The sequence below is a fragment of the Micropterus dolomieu genome, unplaced genomic scaffold (assembly GCF_021292245.1).
Source record: "Micropterus dolomieu isolate WLL.071019.BEF.003 ecotype Adirondacks unplaced genomic scaffold, ASM2129224v1 scaffold_246, whole genome shotgun sequence".
In the NCBI taxonomy this organism is placed as follows: Eukaryota; Metazoa; Chordata; class Actinopteri; order Centrarchiformes; family Centrarchidae; genus Micropterus; species Micropterus dolomieu.
In genome coordinates this window covers 1-13224 of record NW_025744238.1, presented here as the reverse complement: position 1 = coordinate 13224, position 13224 = coordinate 1, and the positions used below count along the sequence as shown (strand labels likewise).

The following is a 13224-nucleotide window of genomic DNA, read 5'->3' as shown; positions in this document are numbered from 1 at the left end:
AAACAATTACTGTAAAACTTATTAATTAATTAATAGCCGAGTCCCTAATAGCTACCTATCTCCTTTACTGGACTGGTGTGGGAACACATTTTGAAAAATAAACGCAGGTCCCCATTAAACGCCTGATCTGGTTTTTATAGAAGTTCTTTGGATGTATAAAACATCTTAAACCCCGCGCCTGCTTTAGCTGCTTCTAAGCTGCTTAGATCGTTAATACAAATATTACTGTTTAAACGTATGATGACATGCTACACATCGTTAGATCGGTTAGATTCTCCACAGATCAGTCATTCAGTTCATTTAACGGAAACAACGAGCCCCAAAGTGTAATTCTTATAGATTTACTGGCGGAACCTGTATGGTACGAGAGACAAAAGGAAAAAAGTGCACACTGCCGCTACCTTTGAAGAGCTTGTTAAGTCCGCTCATTGAGTCCAAATGTGTCCGTTCCTTGATTATTTATCTATCTTTAGTCTGTAAAGGTCCACCAATCAAAAGAATAAAAACAGCTTTTCATAAAAATTAATCCAAGTTGTAAATCCTGTCGTGTCAAGTCCAACAGTCTAACTTCTCTCATCCCGCACCATGTTGTTTTCGTGATGTTACTTCAAAATAAAAAAGCATGTCGGTGCTAGATCAAATGAATGACGTGTATTTGATATCATTGGATAACTTTTATACAAGTAATATTCTGTTTGAAATAAATAAACTGTTTCATGGTAGTTTCAGTTTTGTGCAAAAGGAATTAAAGGCCTGTCCCATATCGACGCCTGTCCCAAATAAAGGCAGGGTCAATTCAGTGATTTTAGCAAATAAAACTATTATTCAAAGTTTTAAGGTACCTGCATCAACATGTCTCAAGAATCCAGACTGTTCTATTTCATATAGGCTTTGCCCTTTAAGACTATCGCTATTGGGTTTACCCCTACACCCGCAGCACTGAAAAAAGCTTGTCTACGCCCACCCGCAGTGTGGGCCTCGCCTATGTCCCCACCTTCAATCAATCAATCAATCAACATTTATTTCTATAGCGCTTTACAACAACCGTCAGGTATCCGAAGTGCTTCACATCATAGAATATAATAAAACAGCAAATCATACAATAGATACATAACAAAAAAGAAAAGTTAAAAAGAAACAAGAAAAAGGAAATTGTCACACCACTACTGCGTGTTAAAAGCCATTCTAAACAGGTGGGTTTTAAGTTTAGTCCTAAAAATAGTTTCATCTGCAATTGTGCGAATATCAAGGGGTAGCTTGTTCCAGAGTCTCGGAGCAGCAACTGCAAATGCCTGATCACCCCAATGCTTATACTTCGACCTTGGGACTTCTAAAACCAATTGGTTTGAAGACCGTAATGGCTGGCTGTGCTCACGCAGCGTACACATACCTTGTGTGTATATATACACAATACAGTGAGACCTGGCCATTGGCTCCCATAGTGCCTTTTCTTCAGCACTGAGAACCAAGGTCCAGTGAGGCCCATAGCATGGAGGGCTACGCCTATACTCTACTATATATCTGAAGTTACAATACTATCGTTCTATTTCATATAGGCTTCGCTATCGGCTTAGAGACGAAGCAGAATGAGTCAACGGCTCACTGGCCCATACAGTACCACCAAGCACAGACGCACCTGTCCAGAGCCAATCAGCCAGCGCGAGCAGCGGCCGCTCCTCCACTGTCTGGATGGGAGAAAGTGCACCGCGCACTCACCGAGGACAATCAGACAGAACGCTCAGTACTGAGTGAGTCAGAGAAAATAATACATTTTAATTCTATAGTGCTTTTCAGGACACTCAAAGACACTTTACAGGTAAACGCAGAAGTTATGTACATTTAAAACCGACAAAAACATAAATAGCATAATATAAAATATACAAACAGTAGATAAAAACATGTGGTGCGGAAATACAAAAGAGCAAGTGGCGACCATATAAATAACAAAATAAGAAACAGCAGCAGGTGTAATATAACATTATTTGATGTTAAAAGCTAGTCTAAAAAGGTGGGTTTTGATACAGTAAGTGATTTGAAAGAGTCCATGTTGCTGCACTCTCGGATGTGTATGGGTAAGGAGTTCCAGAGGGAGGGGGCTGCAATGGAGAACGGGAAGACATCCTGCAGGTAGAAACGACGATAGCCTTAGAGGGCTGCGCCTATAGTCATAGAATCTGGAGTTGCAGTACGTAACTATTGTTCCAGTACCAAGGGACTGACCCCTACATAGAGCGAGTTTAACAATACCTGCTCGCATTCGCCATGAGAATAAGTTAAAAAAGAGATGTATTTTTGGCTCCTCTTATATATTTTGTCTTTCTTAAATGAAAGTCAATCAGAACAAGTTACAAAAAAGCACATCTCAAGAAACTGAGAAATCCCAAGGTCTCCTAATCTTTACCACTAGACCGCCTGAATCATTGTTTTTATCAGGTCCAAGGTTGCAATGCCATTTGGCCTGGGGTAGAAACTTCCTGACATTATACGACATGTGTAATGGAAGCTCTAAACCTAAAAAAATATTTTATTTTTATATAATTTATTATTTAAAAGCTTGTGAGAATCTATGCAGTCGTCACATCATTAGGACAGAAACTATTCACTTCATGAAGTTTGTTTCTGCAACAATAAAGCAGATCGACTTTTGACACATAACAAGGGTGTGCTGAAAGCATAAACAAGGTAAAAGCTCCAATTAAGGAGTAATTAACATTAATGTACCGCAACAGAATTGCTAATGAGAAACCAACAACAGAAAACATTTAGAAAAATAACAGTAAAATAAATAGTCTATTATTAAGTGCTTGTGATGCATTAGAAAGGCGGGTTAGAAGATAATGATGGAGATAATAAAAGAGATAGACAGAATAAATAAAGCTGATGTGCATAAATGCATGAAATAGAGGCACTAAATAAGCATAGTAAGAAACTAAGCATGCATATGTGTTAAGCTTGTTGCCAACAGGCAAGTGTCTACTTACGTCAATAAATTCCCCCTTGACAGCCAGAGGAGAGTTGGAAACAGAACATTACTAGAAATGTCAGAAGATTAGATAATGGGATTCATTTTTCCAATCAAATTAAGAGAGAAAAGTTAGTTAACAGTCTCGGCTGCTGTTCAATCACCTTAACATGCTGTTCCCTGTCACTCACTGCAGCCACAGAAGGCAGATTCAGAGCAGTATTAGCGAATCTAAAGTAGTTTGTGTCTGTCCAAATATTTGCTTGATTTGTCACCATGTTCTTTTTGTGAAATATCTGTTGGTTGGTAAACTGTGTTGGCACACTGGCTCTCCTTGATATTGGCGCATGCACATTTCAACAATGTCACTAAGTCAAGCAAAGACAATGGAAGTTTATTTGTATAACACATCTCATACAATAAGGCAATCCAATGTGCTTGCATTAAACATTAATGTAGCATAAACAAAAAACTGGGTTGAGAAGCCGTCGCTTAACAGAGGAGGGGGTCTATGCCACCACTTATCCCCCACTTAAAATGCTGTCCTTTCATCACGTCCTAGGAAACTTAACAAACGTAACCTTTTGGCCTCAGGTGAAGATGCCAACGATGGTCGTTCAGTCTTGGCCTCGGGTAGTCCTAACGACCATAACGCCTGTCATTACAACAGCCAGGAGCACTAACAAACCAGCAGTGTCAACGATCCTGGCAAACGACCCCACTGATGTTTAATAGCTGAGTTTCCCTACCAGTCAGTCAGAACTGAAGAAGTCTCTCAGATGAGGGACTTATAGGATCTTCAACGAAGTCCAGTTGCCCTTAACTTTAACCTTCTTTGGATAACTATGACCTGGATGACTGAGAATCTTCACAGACATACAGCATAAACAATTAAAAAAACAAACCATTTTAAAGGAAATTGAAGAATACAGGATATGAGGGCAAGATGGTTTATGATGAGTACTCAAGGTACAGTCAAAGGCAGTGCAGACCATAAAACCTAGAGTTAAAGGTGGTCAAAGTCAAAATTGGTACTCAATACTTTATTAATCGTGCTACATACAGTGACACATAAAGACTGTATATTGCAATACATTTCAGACTTTAGAGTCAACATTGCAGCTCTGTGAGCCTGTACTGTATTTAATCATGAACAAAAGTATTGGACAGATTGAAATTTTGATGCTGGATGGAACATCAGAGGATTCCCTAAGAGGTTACAATTCATGAGAACATCTCTTTACCATGTCTATACTTCATACCTCTGTATTCTGATCCCTCAGACAGGGAGATCCAGCGTCACAGAAAAAGTCTGGGCACATTTAGACTTGAAGGCAGAAACACCCAGAACGAATCTGCCTGAGGACTTCAGTCTGCAGGAGAAGGGTTCAGAGCTTAAAGTTAATGCCAAAATGGGCTCGAGACACAGCAGTAAGTAACAGACAGTAATGATACCTGAAAAATGCAGGCCCTGCCATTGATGACAGACAACAGTGACAATATTCAAAAGAAATTCTAATTTCTTGCCTATAAAAATAAAGTTTTGAAGGTAGAAGATCCATGAGCATTTCCTTTAATGGAACAAGCCCACCATTTGTTGAGCCCCAAGACAGACGACAGATGAAAGAAAGTTTTTGATGAATGTTAGGAAAAGGAATCAGACGGCCACAATTTTTTTTTAATGAGAATGCTGTCATGGGGACTTGAGGAGGGTATTAAACTATGTCAATTAGTTCCTGCAGAGAAGTGGGTCACAAGTGCTCCAGGCCTGTTGTACCTGTCATACACAGATCCCAAACCTTGTTTCACTCATAGAATGAGATATCTATATAGATATCTCAAACAGAAAATCTATATAGTTAACAAACTTAATGCAGAATTAATATTTTTTCCACCATTTTATCTTCATCATCTAGTATGTCGATTTTAGGGCTATTGATTATGCTAATGATGAAACTGTATACATGTGCACTTCCTCATGAGCAGGTGATATTCATCAGGCTGAAACAAGCAATTTACAACAAGTTTGTCCAGTTCAAATGGTTTGGTAAATCTGACTTGAAAAACTTGAAACAATAAATCTCAGAAACAGTAAGATGGATTTAGGAAAAGCATATGAAAATGTTCTTGCGTGTGGCCCATTGTCATTAAAACAGAATGCAAGGTTTTGCAATATCAAAGAAATGACCTACCTATGGGAGTAGGCTACATCGCTACAATGAAGACCATCAAGACAGAAACACAGGCAGTCAGACGATCAAACATCCTAGGTTTAGCCAGATTGTCTAAACCACTTCATTAGCAGATAATACACAAATGTGTACAAAATGTCAGTAATAACTTTTCATGTCCCCGGAAGTTATCTGCACACATATTGTACATACTGTAACTAAGGCAAGTTGTTCTTTACATTTATTAATTAACTTTTGAAAGTTGAAAGCAACATCATTATAGTATGGTGCATTACAAAACTCCAAACTGATTATTCTTCATTTGGTTTGTAAACATCTATTACTAAAAGATCAGTTATAAAATCAAAAGAAGAAGCCACAAAGGGGCCAGATCTGAGACATTAGTGTTTGATGTCGGGGAGCAAATCTCAAGTAGGAGTCTGGGATTTGTCTGTTCATTTTGAAGCCTGCTGCAGGGCTAAATAGGACTAACTGGACCTCAACAATTACTGTGAATCCTACAAACCAGCCGGGAGAAGGAAAAGAACAGGAAATATGGGGAGAAAGAGAGGATACAAACAACACTGTTCGAAAACCATGAATATTTGCACTTAACGGTACTGTGGGAAGCAGCTAGCGTTAGTACTTACTTGGTTCATAGGGAAGTAAAACCAATAGCTGTAATTAAGTTACAGATACAAGAATAGATGCAAGTTTCAGAACTCATGTAGTCGTGTAGTAGTACTGCTACCAAGCACCTCAACCCCGCTTTTTTGTGAAGAAGTTATAGAAAATGCAGTGTGTTTGTCACAAATTAAGTGAAGCTTCATCAGCAGTGCTATTCTTCAATAAAACACAATCAGAACTTTGTAGGCAGGTTTAAGAATGGCAACGTCATTTTCCGAAAGATAGCCAATAACCTAGCTATCTCAATGAGAAACTATGACAGAAGAATGGAGACGAGTGTGGATGATATAGACGCAGCTGTACAATTTGTTGTAAATCATGGTACAACAGTACAATAGGGAAGGAAATGTCACTAGCTACTTATTAGTTAGAGCAAAACAAAAAGGTCAGGCTATATGTTTTGATGTCATAGCATAATAATTTAAATATCACATATTACACTGCACGTGTATGAGTGGATATGTAGCCCATTAGCTGGGCTTCAAACTAATCAGTGAGGACATCAAGAGAACACACTGTGAAAAATCAGATTTTCAACAGAAAATGTTTGTTTGTGACACAGATGATAGAGACAAATACACTCTCACAGACACAGCGTGAGATAGGTCAGTATTTATCCCTCTTACAAACTGACAAACTTGAAGCAGCAGGATGCAACAGACCAAGGCCAGACAGTGATTTGCAGATAACTCATTTATCTCTGACGGGCCGATTTCTCTACCCTGCTGCAGTGAATTAGTGGTAGAATGGGATTCTCTGTGTTCTAGTCATGTCTATGAAGCTGAAAGATAGCATCTGGGTCTGTTTCTTATTTGTTTATTTATTTTTAATTTATGTCAGACATCATCTATGGATTCAAAGATAATATGAACCACAGATTCTGCAGGCTGAATATATTTATTTTAGTGCCAGCCAAATGTCTCAAAATTCAATATTCCTCATATCTAAAAATAAAATAAATGTGACGAATGAATTTACTTCACCTGACGGTAATCTTAGATATATAACCACTTCTCTTTTCCTTGTGGACAACTGGACCTGCAATTGTGAAATTTCCAACTGTCGTTAGTCAGGTTACCAAGCAACGGAAGAGACAAGGCTAATCACCCTGACAGGCAGAGCGGTGGAGCAAAGTTGGAGTATAAGCATGAGGGTGAAAGATGGGAGGAGAGGGTGAAGGTGGTGTGGACAGAAGAACATGGGAGGAAAAGTGGGTCAACAGTTGACGAAGAAAGAGGAGAAAAAAGGAGGGGCGATAGGAGTGGAGTTATTGGGCAAAGTCGAGTGATGTGGGCAAGGATAGAGGGGCAAGGAAATAACGATAATTTACTACTCTAGGAGAGACATCTACTATGAACTACTCAAAACATACAATTATGGTCCTTAACAATTCTGCTATTCTGAGACAGCCAGCAAAAAATACATTCACTAAATTTAAAAATATGAATAAATGTTTAAATAATCTGGATATAAATATGCCGCTGAACATGTTTTAACAATTCTTCCAGAGTTGGAAAAAAAGTTGGAAGTTTCTTTTGTCTTGGTAAAACTCAAATGCAGAAAAAAAGATACAAGACTTCAAAATAGACGAACACCTATGAAAAGAAGAAACTATGTGCATAGATAACATTACACACCCCTTGCAAAGTATTATTTGATTCTTTTCTCATAGTAAAATGTTAAAACTTAGCAGGTTAAAAATGACTGAGGATGATTAGCATGTTTAAAAGGTAACACTAAATCCAAGTGCATACTTTATTGCAAGAACATACTTTATTACACCAACAATTGATCCTGGTCCCAATTACATTTAATCACTTTGGTAGCACTTTATAATAACTACACACTATAAAGCATTAGTTAAGTATTAGTAAATACAGAATAAATGTTTTATTCTTTGTTATCTACACACTGGGAAGCAGTTGTTAAGTATTAGAACATTTTTAGTTCATTTATAAATCATTGTTCTTAAGTTAATACACATTAGCAAGTCATTTATAAACAGTTATACATGTTTTCTTTGTTAATAAGCTTATCTACAATGTGCTTAATAATTGTATTTTCATAATTTAGACATGATCAGTCCAGTACTTATAAATGAAGTATTATTTTAATGACAAACCATTTATATATGAGTTGTTAATGGTTCATAAGATAATTTTATTTGGATACTTTCCCGACAAAGAATATGAACAATCTCAGCATAACGTGTAATTCTACTAGTGGCAAAGCCCAAAGGATGCTTCTAAGACTACTCAAAAGATGCCCCAGCTAACTTTACTTGGTAAAAGCCTCACCATTACAGGCCTGGTACCGTTTCTCTGAACTTCTCATCAAAACTCCAAGATCTGCGCTTCCAGAGATCTTCTGTGATGGGACCAGCAAAGCGTTGCTTGGATGGTCTTTAAATGTATTTATAGAACAGATTTAACAAACGTAACGTTATGCAATTGAACACATGTGTTCAATTGCATAACGTTACGTTTGTATTTCATATTTGACATTAAGGTGTTAGAAGATATGATCTCCATTACAGTCTAACTATAGCTCATGTTATTCCTGTTTACATATATCTCTGATTTTAGTTGGCCAGCTTAGTTAGCTACATCTCTCATTCAGATATGGATATTGACCTAAGTATTAACAAACTAATTAGATGTGTATACTGTCTCGTTTTTAATACCTCTCTCACACACTATTATATAATTGTGATTGCCCTGATATATTAAACTCATGATGTCCTAAGAAGTCCTAATGTGTTCATGGTTATACTATTTCCACAGATGCAGTGGAGAACTGTGAGGATGACCGCATCCACATGCCTACGCACTGTGATGCAGAAACAAAATGGGAGGATCCATCTGTCTGACCACAGCTACACTTCAAAATCATCACTCAACCTGAAGTCACATACATCTGATATATGAACACAATGTTTTGAGCCAGCTGTGTTGTACATATAACTTGAAGGAATAACACTGAGGAACAACCGCCTTTGTCATTCTTTCTTTATAAACCTTTACAATGTGAACAGATGTTACCCGTCAGTAAATAGTTTTATAGACCTAAACAAGGCTCTGTAGATTCCCCTTAAACGGTAAAGGAATGAACTCTTGTGATTTGAAGGAATAAGTCACTTGGTTTATTACATATGGGAGTTCAATGCTGAAATATAGTCTGTACATGAAAGCCAGAAGATACTGTGTCTAGCTCCCTGAAAACAACAATTACTTCTGTTACAACCCGGCTCGTTAAGGTAGGGCAGCAACAAGTGATTGGGATTGAAATTCCGGCTAAAGTCAAGGGTTTAATTACTGTGCTCGCACAAGAAAAAAACAACAAAAAGAGACTAAACAAGTGCTGACAAATACACAAAATGAAACAAAAGAGGGTCTTAACTCAAAAAACACACACTGAAGAACAAAAAGGTCAGCCCCTATATGCTTACAAAAGTGCAAAGTAAACAAACCAGCAATTATTCTGCAACTTAAAATACTCAAACAAAAGAGTGCTCAACAATTGGCGCACTATATCACACTATGTGATTAACAACGATTCAAAACTACTGACTGAAGCCAATCAGACAGGCAACAGACAGCGAAGAGCAACCAGGAAGTAGGTGGTCTCAGCTGCAGAAGAACCAATCCTCAACAGGGAATCACACAGCTAGGTTTGCATAACAGTCAGAATCTCACATTAGGAACACAACAATAAATATACACTAAGGCAGCCCGCAGCGGCCGTAACACTTCTTAAAACATATAATATGGTGAGTCTATATACTTAAAAGATAAAATAAACTCATTAAAAACATTCAAAGTATTTCAAAATCCTATGCATACTTAACTGCTTCATAGTGTGCAGATAAAGAATAAAACATTTATAACTGTGTTTATGAATGACTTACTAATGTGTATTAATGTATGAACAATGCTTTATAAATGATGAATTCTGTATTTACTAATACTTAACTAATGCTTTCTAAATTTCTACTGAATGTTTTCAACAGACAGCTTGAGAGGCAATTTAACTTCTCAAATATGAGAACCAATGAAAAGCATCAGAATAGCATCAAACTTTACTAAAAAGCTGTGGCTGGAAATGGCAAAGGAAGGCATTGTGCACATGAAAAACAAGCAAAGCAACAAAATAAATATTATTCAACACATAGCCTAGCTTTTTACAGAAAATATTCAGATATAACCCCCAATGTAATCATGTCATCATCACATTTAACTGTAACTAACTAAATTACTCAGTTTTACTAGCAACTAATGGATTACAGTTACATTTACTTTGTAATTAAATTACATAACTAAATTACACATAACAAGGTATTCTCCCACACCGCCCACTTCATTGTTAAAATATCATTGGTTCTACTGGTCCTTGTGTGCTCTCTCTGATCAACAAAACCAAATCAAAAGGTAAAAAAGGTACAAGGCTCACGGCTGGATTACACATGGCACCCCTGCAGGAACTCTAACGCTGGTCACAAACCTGAAGAGATCCATAAAGCTCACCACAAAAAAAATGAGCTTGGTTAACGAAAGTGTTTTTTTGAAAAGGCTATATAAAGGCAACTACAATATAGGCTGTGGTGTGGATTATTTACTAAAATGACAAATAATAGTTTTGGCAGGACTGAACTGACTGAAATGTTCAATATAATCTGATGACTAAAAAATATTAAAATGTCAGCTGTTTTCATTGACTAAACTATAAAAAAAAAAGTTCTAGCTTTCTTTGACAAAGATAAGATAAAACAATACAACAACTTATGTAAAGTACTTATTTTAACCCAAACCACAATCTTTTACAAAACCTAACCAAATAGTATTGTTGCCTAAACCTAACCAAACTGACTGTTTCACACCACTAATCATGTGTCTGACTTACATAACACACTTAAGGTCTCTCTGTCACTGGTACTTTACAATGGTCATATGTCGTTTAGGTATTAGGATGTGTCCATGAACAGCTTACAAGTAGGCCAGTGTGCTGCTGCCAAGTCCTCCAAACTGTCTCATGTAACACCAATTTTGATTTCTTTACACTGGCTTCCCATAAAATTCAGAATCCAGTTCAGGATTCTTGTGATCACTTTTAGGACCTTGCATGTTTAGTCAGGCCCTCTGATCGGGATTTGCTGGTTGTTCCTTGCTCCAGGCTCAAGACAAAAGGAGACGGTCTGACAGAACTGTGAGGGAGGTGGGAGTGTCAGAGATTGACTCAACAGCAGTGAAATGGGAACACACACACACACACACACACGGGAAGTGAGGTGAATTAATAGCACTGCCACCTCTATCTGCCTTCAGTCCTCCACCTCCGTCCTAATCTGTACAATGTGTACAGTATATTAATATCCAAGTCACATATTGCAGAACTGTTCCATCACCGTCTGGGTGCTAATAGATACACTGAACAGCCTTGTCTACAAATCCACTTACCTTTTTTATTTAATCAACTTGTTGCCATGTGCAACTGAAGAATTCAAAATGACACCTAGTTTATCTGTAAAGCACGCTTGGCTGACTGGAAAGTAACAAAGTACAAATACTCCCCCCTCCCCGTATTTGTACTTGATTGTATTTAGTTGTTGCAACATAATATATAACATAATATTCATAAGTTAGTTTCAGCTCCATTTTATTAGGTTGCAAGTTTAAACATGGTTTAATTGTTTTCCTGTGTTAGTACTTACAATTGTTTGTTCCTTTGTTCAGTTTCACCATGCAGGATAATTGTTTGGGGAGGGGCCGGCCTAAGCATTTCCTGTTTTATAGGAATAGGGTGGTCATGGATGACGTCACCGGGCCAAACCAAGTAGAGGGTTTTCTTTCTTTATAGGAATGTTTCTTTTGGTTGTTTTTGATTATTATGAATAAATGTGTGAATAACCCTGACCTGTTTTCTAGGCAGTGGGAGCGGAGTGAACTGATAACGAAGTTCCAAATGTTAAGAGATTTCTAGGTATTGATGTTGTGGAGTAGATCAACCTGCATCAGAATGGGATGGGCTGAAGCAGTTGGGTGTGAATTGACCACCCTATATAAACGGGGGGGGGGGGAGGCTGAGCTGCTGTGAACACGTGCCTCTTGTTAGCGTTGCTACAAGTTTGATGCATTATTTTTCTTAAGTCTTTTTGTTTGTTTGTTTGAATTGAATTATCCGTGTACTGCAGACCGTTGTCAATAAAATAATCACCTCTGCAAACATATGATGTTTGAGTCTGCCTACCTACCACCTTCCTAGTCACTCTGGCCAGGCTACACAACACAGATACCAAACTGATCAATAAGTAATCTCTCAGTGAACTAAACTCAACAAAACAGAACTAAAATGTAGATGCAAAACCCAAATCTTAGAGTGGATAAGGGAGACAAGATACAGGACAACACAGACAGACTAGGATAACAGAACAGATAAACAGATTAACACAGAACAAAACAGACAACAAAACGGCAGAGCTCAGACTGGACACAAGACAACAGACAAGACAGAACCCCAAAACACAACAGACCAAAATAACAGATAATCAACTGACAAACACTCACAGAGTGCAAAACTTAAAGATGGCTCACAGGCAGAATGTGGCAGATGCAGCTGATAACACTTAAATATATAAAATATCTCAAATTTACAGGGGCAATGCATAAATTTGTCAGTAGAGTAAATGCTGGATCATCAGTCAGTACAAGTACAGACTTGTTTAGCAGGTCACACAGACCCCGGTGAAACACAGGCATCCTCAGCCAGTGCGAGCACAGCCAGGTCAATTCACACCAGCACTGGATTTTTCTAGAAGAGGTTACCATGAGGAGGAGGATTGTAGTGAGAGCACTGTGGTTTCAGTTGTGACTGTCCAGCAGATCATCTTTTTGCACTGTGAGTCTCAGCCAGTTTGTGACCGAGCGGAAACATAACTGGTAGAGTTTTGCAATATAAACATCAAAAACCTGAAGCCAGCCTTGCTCTGGGACTGTGAGCTGCACTTTATAGGCAGTGCTGAAGTTAACATGTCTGTGGATTTGTGGTGATATTTCTGCCTGATCACAAGTGTTTCATTTAGTTTTGGTTTCCACCTCCTTGTCTCATTCTTACATACCCAAAGTCCCAAATGGCGTTCTGTCAGTCAGATGGTGTGAAGGGGATACTCCCACATCAGCAGAGCAATAATGCAGAGATGCAGGAATAAAGAGAAAAGTAGTAAGAGAAAGGGAGCAGAATATAAACACCAAAATAAGGTGGAAAATTACCTAGAATAACCTGCTGTCAATACAAGTACAACGCTACCGCCTCCAACCCCCCGGCCGCTGCCGCCACAGTTACTGTCGTTATGAGAGCTGAACAGTCCCGGGAGTGGGTTTGTCACGGTTCTGTCCCTCGCAACCGTGACAT

At 38.1% G+C, this 13224-nt stretch overlaps 1 long non-coding RNA gene across 1 annotated transcript; it reads right to left on the bottom strand.

Moving 5' to 3' along the window:
* Positions 1-1669: 1669 nt before the first annotated feature.
* Positions 1670-11559, bottom strand: LOC123967311. Its single transcript, XR_006824226.1, has 3 exons — positions 11528-11559; positions 4225-4335; positions 1670-1744 (listed from the first exon to the last, which is right to left on the bottom strand). It is a non-coding gene; the product is annotated as an uncharacterized LOC123967311 (long non-coding RNA).
* Between the last annotated feature and the right edge of the window lie 1665 nt (positions 11560-13224).